This window comes from Hoplias malabaricus, chromosome 2 (assembly GCF_029633855.1).
Source record: "Hoplias malabaricus isolate fHopMal1 chromosome 2, fHopMal1.hap1, whole genome shotgun sequence".
Lineage (NCBI taxonomy): Eukaryota > Metazoa > Chordata > Actinopteri > Characiformes > Erythrinidae > Hoplias > Hoplias malabaricus.
Genome location: NC_089801.1, coordinates 44,280,048 through 44,291,949, shown reverse-complemented (window position 1 = coordinate 44,291,949; position 11,902 = coordinate 44,280,048). Strand labels below are relative to the sequence as shown.

At 39.3% G+C, this 11,902-nt stretch overlaps 1 protein-coding gene across 3 annotated transcripts in view; it reads left to right on the top strand.

Moving 5' to 3' along the window:
* Nucleotides 1-10,973: 10,973 nt before the first annotated feature.
* The window catches only part of sorbs2a (sorbin and SH3 domain containing 2a), a 75,655-nt gene continuing 74,726 nt past the window's right edge, over nt 10,974-11,902 (top strand). For all 3 annotated transcript variants that reach the window (XM_066659824.1, XM_066659823.1, XM_066659822.1), the window contains exon 1: nt 10,974-11,113. The gene's annotated coding sequence lies outside the window, so the exon portion shown is untranslated. The remainder of the gene's footprint in view (nt 11,114-11,902) is intronic.

Genomic DNA, 11,902 nt, shown 5'->3' with positions numbered 1-11,902 from the left:
GCACAGTAGAGCAGCTACACTGAAGCCAGAAATAAGTGGACATCTGGCCATCACACTTAGAGAGTTAGAATAAATATGGCATATATATGCTTTTACACATCTCTTACCTGTGGGTGTGGCTACAAGCATCAGGAGGGGTGTCTTCATACATTTGGCCACAGTGTCATTCAGTATAAACAAAGTATTAGCATTATATATAACTACACACGCAACTGTAAATTCAGATTGTGAAATGAATAGTAGAAGAAATATATCAGCTAATTTCCAGAAATGCAAAGGACTTCTCTGAACATGAGCTCATCACGAATGGACCAATGCTCAATGGAAGTTATTATTGTGTTTCTGACTGTTTGTAGAATTAATGAATGTGCTGTTCTCCTGATAGGGACCAAGCCAATTGTTACCAGCGGGGATTAGTACCCTATGATATGGCAAGGGTAACATACACATGCCACTTTCAGGCCACTACACTGAAACTTAGTGACCTGGATGTAGGAGAGATGTTACAACTAAAACCGCAAGATAGAAACACATTTGAAAGCATCATACCTTCATATAACCTTGTATTTTTAATTGGCCGAAAAAATAATTTTCAAAATTGTTCTGTATAAATATCATATACAACATTCTCTATCAATGTGAAGAACCATTTCATAGTGCAAAGAACTTTAAGCATACCATTGGTTGCATGTACAATGCATGCACAGAACCGTTGTTTTTCATCAAGAACCCTTGAAGAACTAACTTTTTATATAGTGTCTGTCACATTCTCTGTCGTCTTTTTCAGGGATCTCCAGACCAATTTCTTTTTGTGTTATATCAGCCAAATAGGTCTGATAGCAGCATTGGCAGTTGTTTTCTCTCATGATTCTTCTTTATGTTGTGAAACAGTCACTACACTGATTCCTAGTGGCGTGGAAGTGTCAGAAATGTTGTATTAAACCTGTTTAAACATGGTCTTTCATCACTTCTTTGTAGTAAAAAACACATATTGCTTTATTCAAGGCTGACTGGATTCAGTAAATAAAGCTAAAGGTGGGCAGGAAGAATTAATCTGTTCTGTTTGTGCACACACACACACACACACACACACACACATACACACATACACACACACACTCACACATACTAATTGTGGGCAGATTCCAGCTTTCCTGTTTTTTCTCTGGCCAGTAATTAAGTAATGGCTCAATTAATCTCATCAACATGAGGGCGAGCTTATTGTTCAACAGAGCACTAGTGTTCTCTCTCTCTCTCTCTCTCTCCCTCTCTCTCTCACACACACACACACACACACACACACACACACTGATTTTCTCTCAATCAATAGTCTTTATAATCAGACCAATTTTATGAACAGAAGCTAGTTTTAATTTATTGCATTGATAAATCGCTAATAATCATAATAGAAAATAAAAAAAGGTTTCTCTTTTCTAAGCACTGGATCGATTTTTTAAATTATTTTGCAGATTGCACATATTTAATCTACAGTATATTTGTATTTAGACATGATGAAGATGCATCATTTTATGAAATGAACATGTAATAGCTGTACATACATATATCATATTAGATTGTAGTAATTATGTAACAAACTGGTGGAAATAATATAACGACATATAGGATGCTTTTGGCATGCTTAGACCATGCAACTTATAGAAACCTCAAAAGTCAGTGCAATGCTGTCAGTGCAGTGGTTTGCACATCTGCAGGTCAATCAAAATACTCTTCCTCTCTCATTGTCTCACTCTCTCTCTCACTTCTTCCTTCTATAGCAGCAGCTGTGTCGGCTTCAAACAGAAGCAGATCAATTCCAGCATAGGACCCAGAAGCCAGAAAACAGAGCGCTGGGGGTGGGGTGAGGGGTGGTGAAAGAGGAAGGGGAGCTTAAGAATGCAGCAAATTAATGAAAGAATGACTTCCCACACATTCCAAGAGAAAAAAGGAGGTGGTTTATTTCAGGACAATTACATAACAGACCAGCTCAGCAACCATAGACCATGGTGATGTTTTTTTTAATGTGTCCCAGAACACCACACACAGGACTAAGCAGTGACTTATTACGTTTTATTGTGGTCACTACAGACAGGATGAACAGTGGGCATTAACAGGTGGCTTGTCAGTCCGTGGGGATATAAACAAGTCTTGCCCTGAGACTGGAGATGTGTAATTACAATCACAGGACAAACAAGCCACATACACACCAGGGGCTGTTATAATTTGCAGTGTTTATAGACCTATGCAGTGGTTTTAGTATATTATAGCTGATGTCATATAACAACATCTCCAAATAATAATACACATATATGACTACCAAGATTGGCCCAAATATTCATAACATTTCTGTGTTATGATTGGTTGACTTATAGTTACTTTAGGATCATTGTGTGAGCTCTTAATGCATTCAATGTGTTTTACTAATTACACATTGATTGTCTGTTGTGTTACCTGAAGAAGAGCTATAGAAACTGTCATGAACTGTTTTGGATGATGTTTAGGGTTACACTGAGGATAATGGTAAAAGGCAGACAGAGTCAGGGTTAGGTTTAGGCTTAGTGACAGGTTCATTTCCACTGAGTTCTATCTTACTGCAATTGGTATTAGCGGTTAGCACTGGAGGGTTCAGTGTGAGATGGTTATGTATTATTATTGTACTTCAGCCTAGCTTTACAGAGAGTGCAGCTGGACTCATCTCTTCTGAAGTATTTCCAGACAGACACACTTTGATTAGCATAGATTAGCATGTACCTCAGTAGAGCTACTAGATTTACCTCCTACCTTTGTCTTTGCTATTGTTTTGCTTCTCCTGAATAGTCGACTAGTCTATATTATGATATTATGTGGTCAACTAACCTGTACATGTTTCCCAGAAAGTCACTGGCCTTTCTGAATGTTTCATGAGGTTGCTCAGGGGTGAATACATGGATGTTGCTATATTCATGCTAATGCTGGTGTTAACTAAACTGGCACAATTTCCTTTAGCAGAGTGCAGTAGATGTTTCACTGCTGTTATTTTGCAGGCTGTGGACCTCTAGTGTCCTGTCTAGAGTCTAGACTGTGTGTGTATGTGTTGGCTGTAAAGTGTGTGGGAGAGAAGCAGATTGATAAGGGCTGTTGAGGCTGTTATTGTGAAGGGGTGGATTTGATGCTATTTAAGCTTTGGGGTTTTTTTTTTTTTTTTTTTTTTTTTTGTTCTTTTTCTGTGTGTGCGTGTGTGTGAAGCTCTACACATTCCCCATGCACATGGCAGGTGAGAGTCTCTTTCTCTTTCCATTACTGCCTCACACTCAAACACATGCTCTCTCTCACACATTTTTTTCTATCTCTCTCATACATTCTCTATCTGTCTCTTTCTCTGTCTATTTCTCTCTCTCTCTCTCTCTCTCTCTCTCTCTCACTCTCTCTCTCTCTCTCTCTCATTTTGTCTCTATCTCTCATCCTGTATCACATTGTTCCCTTTGTTAGTTTGTCTCCCTGCAGTAAATGGGTTAATATAAGTATGTGTGTGTTACCTGATGACTTTATCCCAGTGGTGGACAGTAGAGAGTGTGTTTGTGAACTGTGTCCAGAACCCTGTTACATAATTTACATTCTTACCATAGAGCATTATGTAGATATTGCCCTATAATTAATAATAATACAAATAGATAAATATTGTTGACATTGATTGTCCAACATTAAAGGAGCCATATATAATTTTCTCCAGTATTCATCTTCATTACACTTACCCTAGTGGCCTATTTATATACAAAAACCATATGGAGTATAAGCCGGTTATAATATAAGATATAAGATAAGGTTACCTGACTGACTGCTCTTTGAAGATCTTCAAGTGGGTAACCTCATTCATGTTAGGACACTGCCGGCTATGAGGAATCAGAACAAGGCAGGGTCTGTATCCCCACCCTTGTGCCACAGGGTGTTTATGCTGTATTTGACTAGAATTTGAGTCAATATTTTGGAAGTCAACGGAACTGCAGATTTTTTGTGATGGTTTTAAGTTTGTGTGTGTGTGTGTGTGTGTGTGTGTGTGTGTGTGTGTGTGTGTGTGTGTGAGAGAGAGAGAGAGAGAGAGACAGGGACCAAAAGAGTGAAGACAGCTGATCAATACGAGGTTAATTCCAAAGGAGAGCACAGGCAATAACACTTTAACACACCACAGTAAGAGAGAGAGAGAGGGAGAGAGAGAGAGAGAGAGAGAGAGAGAGAGAGAGAGAGAGAGAGAGAGAGAGACAAAGGGAGAGTGGGGAATGAGGTAGGGAGACATTAAAGAAAGTGGGGGCAATAAGAGAGAGATGTATATATAGCTAGTGAGAGGAAAAGAGTGGGCATGAGAGATAGAGAGAGAGGGGGACAGAAGAAAGAAAGAGCAGGAACAAGAGAGAGAAAGATACATGTTTGTGAAAACAGTAAGTGAAAGAACATTCACTTCTCAATTATTCCTCTTTAGAAGAAGTAATTAATTAATTAATTAATTAATTAATATTGCTTTATAATGATAAGTTCAAATTATATAGCGCCTTTCACAAACGAGAAATCACTTTGCAATCATAGGGAAAGAAAAATCTAAAGACAAAACTGCTACATTTTGGATGTGCTGAAGATGGCTGATCAGTTTCACTGGTAGACTGTAAAAAAAGTGAGTTACAATAGTCAACACAGTAATAGATGAAGGCATTAATCAACATTTTAGCATGCTTTCCAGCTGTGGACACTATATGTGGCTTTGCTGCTTATGTTGTCTTTAAGGTCTGGTACTGAAACTGAGCCAGGACCACTATTCACCTTTGCTGCTACATCCACCATCTTCTTCTGATAAGTGCTGTTCACACTCTGAATTATAGGATGTGAGGCAGTGAAGTCTTCAAATATCAGACAGACAGAGGAACCTCAGCAGGCAGCTTGTCATATTGCCCAACATGTTAGCAACCACCAGACATGTCAAATAGAGCAGTTTGTCACGTCCTAGCAATCACATAGCAAAACGCTACCGCTGGGAACACCTTTAAAACCACACCTCATCATCATAACACACATGATTTTATTTGTGATTGGCTAGCTTGTACTGCTGAGATGAAAAATACTTTGAGGAAATATTACATAGAAAATTTTCATTGTGGAAAACTTTGTTTTTCCTTTAAAAGTGCCCTGTAAGTACATGTGTATGTGTCTTTTGACATTGAGCATGATGACAAATCAATGGCAAAAATGTATAATGCTCTAATTAGCACAAGCATTGTGTTTTTTTAAAGGTGGCATCCACAGCATTAGCAGAAAATTGTGCAGATAAAAGCACCAACGTAGACACAAAGCAGCACACTAGTGTGCAGGAAAAAATTATTGAGTTGCTTATCAGCAGTCCAACCCCAATCCAGCTGTGATTTTGTGTCTGTGTGGGTGAAGCCATATAAATGATGAGGCTGCTACTGAATATCAGCACAACTGGAATTAACTTTAGCCTATGACTGAATTACAGTGGTTGTCAATGGAATCAGATGTCACCACATCGAGTTCACAAATTTTACTATTTTATAGTTATTATTATTTTAACTATTATTTAACTATTTTAACATACTTTAACATGTTGAAATATCTGAAAAACAGAAGATATCTCTGGGATTATTTTGCATGAGGACGCCATATACGTACCCCTTCACCCCTCACACAACTTTATTATAAAACAACCTACAGGCACCACACAGTATGATCATAACCCCTTCATAACCATTCATAATAACTTTCTGGGAGGGTCTCATGATGTCTGGTTCCATTCACACTTCACAGTGATGTTCCCCTTTAATACTCTAATGGTAGCAAATCAGCAGTTTCCCAATCTGGGAAAAGTGAGTGTATGAGTCTGGAATGATGAGAGACCTCACTCTCCGTATCTCCCGGGACACTTTTTTTTTTTTCAGAATGACGGGGAATTGTGACCTCACTTTGGAATGCCCTGTGTGGAACGTAGGTGGCTAATGCTACCCAGACAGAGATAAGACCCCTCAGCTTTGTTTAGATCTTTTGGAAAGGCTTGGGAATGGTAGCCAAAGATAAGGGGGATATTTTTGTGTGTGTATGTGTGTGTGTGTGAGGGAGAAAACACAGATGGACAGGAGTCAGAGGACTAGGCGGTATTTTTAGGAGTCGTGTGTGAGATAATTAGAGACTTGTGTATGACTTCACCACTAGTAGCTTGTGACATACTTCAATGTGTGTGTGTGTGTGTGTGTGTGTGTGTGTGTATTGTAAAGCAATGTACATGCAAGCCCATTAGGTAATTAGATCATTCTCAACTGGCCAATAGTTTTGTACTGTGTTCCAGGTCAATCTGCTTCCACCTGCAGGCCCCCTAGTTGTCATTCCTTTGAAGAATTGGAAACAGACTTGGATATTAATAATTAATTTATTCATTCATTGTCTGTAACAACTTACCAAGTTGAATGTCATGTTGTGTCCAAAGCCTACCCAGAATCAAAGATGGGAACACACCCTGGAGGGGTGCCAGTCCTTTGCATTGCAACACACACTCACAAATGCACACACATCTATGCACACTTTGGAATGGCCAATTCACCTACCTTGTAGCCAAACCACCTGTGTGAGAGAGAGATGATAGGGTACCATGTTGAGCTGGTAGGGAGCATGAGTGTCAAAAGAACATGTTGAAGTCAAATCAAAATGGCTGTTGTCACTGTAGAATAGGGAGGAAGGGCAGAAAGTGAGGCCAGTTGTATTGGACATGCTTAATTGAGTAGCATATCAAGTACCAAAGACACAACATATGGGTTGAGCTAGTTCCCAGTTGCTTTTTCTGGAAGTGTATGTGCTTTCATGGAAACATTCCAGCTTTAGAAAACATACAAAGGTCAAAACAACATAATGCTGTACTCCAACTTCTCACATCAGAGTCAAGTCAATCAAGGAACAAGCTTCTGGAATGAGTAGGGAAACTGTCAATCTGAATGACTTTCAAAGCTAGGTTCATTAGTGCTATGTCTGAGGTTGTCCATCTTTGGTTGACCCCTCTTCCTGCTCTTTCTCCTCTTCTTCCTGCTCCTCCAGCTATCATGCATACCAGATGTCCAGCCTCACTGGAAAGGTCAGCAGCAGGGCTGAGGTTATATTTGGACATCTTTCATCTCCTGTGTGGAGAGATCTGGAGGGGTAGGGCCCTACAGTAAGAATATCACAGAGATTCAGAGGGTTAGGCGCTCTTACGTAGGCTCCTCCCACAAATGTATTCTTTTGGAGCTGCTGTTGCTAGGACAAGATTTACAGACAGTTTGACATTTTTTAAAAGTGCACATGGGATGAAGAATCTGTATCTGCCCTTATACATTTTAGCTAACTCACATATGTATGCCTAGCAACCACTGAGAAACATGTTAACAACATGTTTTAGCAAGCTCATGAAATACCATAGAACTGTGTTAGCAACCACCTGGGATACCATTGCAGCTAGTTAACAAACAGCTGGGGTGCTATAGCAGACAGTTAGCAACCACCTGGGACACTGAAACACTGTGTTAGCAACCAGCTGGGATACTATAGCAGCCAGTTAGCAACCACCTGTTGTGCCATAGCAAGCAGTTAGCAACCACTTGGGTGGTTGCAATACACCTGTATAAAGATAATACTGTATACTATGGTATTTAAGAATGTGGATGGTTTCTCAAAATGAGGGCAGTATTTATGACTTGTGTTGTGTCAAATTTCTGTTCGGTTTCTTTAAAGGAGCAGTCTGTAACACTGACATCAATTGTTTAAAATAAAACAATATATTTTTAAAACAGTTGAGAGGTCTGTCTGCCTCCTCCCTCTCTTCCTCACACTCAAAGCTTGACCAGGTTGCCAGTTTAAGGAAAACTGAACATACACTAACAATCTAGAGGCAAGTTTAAGAATTTTAGACCATAATTGTTAAAAGAATGTGCCACAATTAACCTATTTACACAGAAAAATTATTATTTTATTATTATTTATTTATTTATTTATTTATTTATTTATAATATTTAGAATAGACATTTTCCCTTTCCTACGATAAATGCAATGTAAGAAGTCAGCTCCTTGCTTCTTATTCACAATTTACTTATTCAAACATTTAGTTGCACCTTAAATTAAAGAATCTAATTGGCATTATTCTCCAGGATCTTGACTACTCCTTTCCACTTTAAACAGACAGCTATGTGAAGCTAAAGCTAGTGCATGGTGAAAGTCTTATATTTGCGGTATATTACCCAGCATGAATTCTCTGTTCCACCTTAAATATGTGAATATGAGAGGCTTTTCAAACACAACTCTTACACCTTAATTTGTTCAAAAAAAACACACACACATCATGGAAAAACCATGCAACTATGGTATTTACACTTTTCAATCATGTTGTTATTTACCTTCCTTGTATACAATGTACAAAATACAGTCCTTACACATTTCAGTCATCTTTAGGCCTCACTTTTTTTATATATAAAACACACAAACAAAGGTATGCTCTGCTCTGGGCGCTTCTCAAAGAGAATATACTGCTTCAGCACTACTCTTAGGGATGCCATTCCTTCAACTGCCTGTTTCCTTAAATTATGATCACACCCTGGACATTTTATGACTAAGTACACTAAGTAACTTACTTGGGTTAAAAGACAGAGGAATGATGTTGAAAACAGTCAAAATACTCAGAAGACCCTTCACAACTTTATACTCACAGGTATGCGGCTTTATTTTCTAAATATGTCTGATTTGAGCCTCAGTTCCCTCGAAAATCATCTGCTCTGGTGTGTTAAACCACAGGTGCCTGTTAGCTGACCAGCTATGATTTTAACCAGTGTAGAGCATGTCTTATTTAGCTTATTTTCAAACTTTTCTGTTCCTCCAGTACCAGTCAATGAAATTTACTCTCTCAGAAACAAGTTTTTTATTGTAAATACATGTATCGTCTGCATTGTTAGGCTATACTGACCTAAGCTGTACAGCGGCAAAAACCCTTCACTTGAATCACATTTACAGTTATGAGGCTCACGCAGCCTGACAGCAAACCCACACCCAACTGTAATTCCATATACCATGATAATATTTTATGACGGTATGGGATCATGATAAATATGGATACCGCCCATATATGTATTAAGTATGTAAAGTATTTTTACCTTAAACTTTTATGAATCTATAATGATATAATTAGAATAAAAATATTTTTTATTGCCCATATTCTACACATTTCCAGTTATGAGCTCAGATACGTACCCTGAACCCAGTAGTACGTATCATTTCTCTTTCATAAACTCAGCAGACCGTGCAGGCTCTTCTCTGGACAAAAACAAGTTAAAATTTAATGAGATGGGACACCCCACTGAAAAAGCGTGCACACACACACGCACACACACACACATTCCCAACAAGGTCATAATCACAATACTACAGCTTTGAAATGTGCAGCCATTGACAAACCACCTAGAAATCAACCAGGATACCATAGCAATCTTTTAGCAACACCTTTGAAAGCATATCAAAGTGTGACAGGGCAAGTCCACCTATATTTCCAAATTTCTACATGATTCAATTTTAGTTACTGTAATATAAGTAATTCAGGGCCTTTGGACTTGACAATAGCTTTAAATTTATTTAGACAATTTTACATTATAAATCAGCCAGTGCCTACTAGGTGTGTGGAATAAACCTCTAGTAAAAATATTACTAACAAAATCACACAAATCTGCAAGACTAAGGTTTTACAGGTGAACATGACAAATAGTAGTTGATTAATCTTTGGTCAGATGAAACTAGGTTTGAATTAGGCTCTGCACAGTGACAGACAGTGCTGATCAGTGTATGACTGCATGGTGGAGGCTGTGAAACATGGGTGCAGTAGTGTGACATTAAAAGCGACATTCACAGCTGTACTGGAAAAACACTTTTTATAAAATACAGAAATTATTTCCTCACCATTTACTGCTGTCCAGTCTCTTTGCATGCTCAAAATCAGTCAAATGTGCCAAAATGACTCAGTCCGGTATACTAATCTTTCTCGCTCTCGATCCAAACTTGGGAGACAGCTAACTGCATTATCGAAAATGCTACAAAGCTGAAGAACTTGAGTTACAAATGAATTCCTGTGGTAATTCAAACAGAGAAAAAACTTACAGACTTCAGCCAGTGCACCCCCCCCCCCCCAAAAAAAAAAAACACACCGTTCCTTTAAAAGATGCAGAGCTTCTGAATGTAAACACCAGAGAGAACTATGTTTACCCACAGTCGTAGAGTTTGTTTTATAGTCTGTGACTGAGAGTAGATATAGGGTATTTGAATTTGATGGGCTCATGAATAACAATGTGTGCTCCAACAGACATATGTTATAATCACCTTGAAAATTACACACATGCCTCAAAATGTCAAAAATCTACCTGGCAACCCCAAATCTAAAGGGAATGATTCACTTTGTGATCGGTTCATGTTGGTGTTATAAATTTAGTGTTTAGAGTTTACTCATGCTTTATTGGTGATGGAGGATTGTGCTGTGTGTGTGTGTGTGTAGAGTACAGTTTAGAACAGCTGGTCCAGTATGTGGGTCACCATGTTACTACTGAATTATGTATCTCTACTGCATGGCGTTTGTTTGTTTGTTTGTTTATTTATTTATTTATTTATTTATTTATTTGATGGCGTCACTCTTATAATGATGCACTGTCTCCCTCCGCGTGCGCAACCCCCTGGCTGCCATCGTGACCATCAAGTCCCGTTCTCCCGCGTTGCCATGGTGATCAGCCGCCGGACTATAAGCTCGTGAAGAAAGATCGCTCGCGCGCATTCCTGGACCGACACGTGACGTCATCGCGCCCTCCTCCTCCTCCCATTCTTCCTCGCAGAGAGGAGAGACGGGGGGGGGGCGGGGGGGTGGTGTAAGGAATAGAGAGAGAGAGCGAGAGAGAGAGGGGGTAAAGAATAGAGAGAGAGCGCAATAGAGGTGTATCACACAGCTCGCAGTCTGCGCCTCGGTCCTCGGTCTCGCGCGCATGCAGGTGATTCGGGGTTTATTAAGTCTATTATTTTGTATTATTTCTCATATTCTGTGAGCGTGTGCGTTGGGGACAGCGCGGGAGACACTGCAGCGCGCGCGGAGACGGTAAGTTGTGCTACATTAGTTTAAATAATGCGGTTTCCATGAAGACCAGGGTTAAAACACGCGCAGATTGTGTAGACTATATATGTCCTATAATATAATCCACTCCCTGTATGAGGGTATATTAGTGTTAATACGGTAAGAGTTTGTATAGGACTCCTATTAGAAACCCTATAGTAATGACAGGCAGCTCCAGCAGTGCCCAGCAGAACAGTAAACAGTGTTCAGAGAGCACGGCTGGTTCCTCTTCTGTGCTGGCACATTCCTGTAAGCATCTGATGGTATCCCGCCAAGGTCTGGTACTGATGTTGGACTTGTTCTGGATCATAAACTCCACTCCAACTCATCATAAAGGTACAGGATGCCTCTCCATCTCTCCAGGGAACACAGCTCCGCAGACCATAGCATGTGGTGTTCATTCGCCTCTACCCTCTTTCTATTGGGCATGGTGAGCTCAGTCTCATACATAGTGGAAATGTACATCATTTCTGTAATGTCCTTTTATAGTAATGTAATATTTGGTAGATTAACAATGTCAGTGTTGAATTCACAGCACTGGGTTAACAGATTACAATGAATTTACAGTATTGGTTTCACAGCTACAGTGCTGGATTAGTGTTGAAATTACAGTCCTGGATTAACAGTGGCAGTGTTGCACTTACAGTTTTGGATTAACAGATACAGTGTTGAATTTACAGTACTGAATTAGTAGATACAGCATTTAATTTACAGTACTGGATTAACAGATACAGTGTTGAATATACAGGACTGGATTAATAGATATAGTGTTGA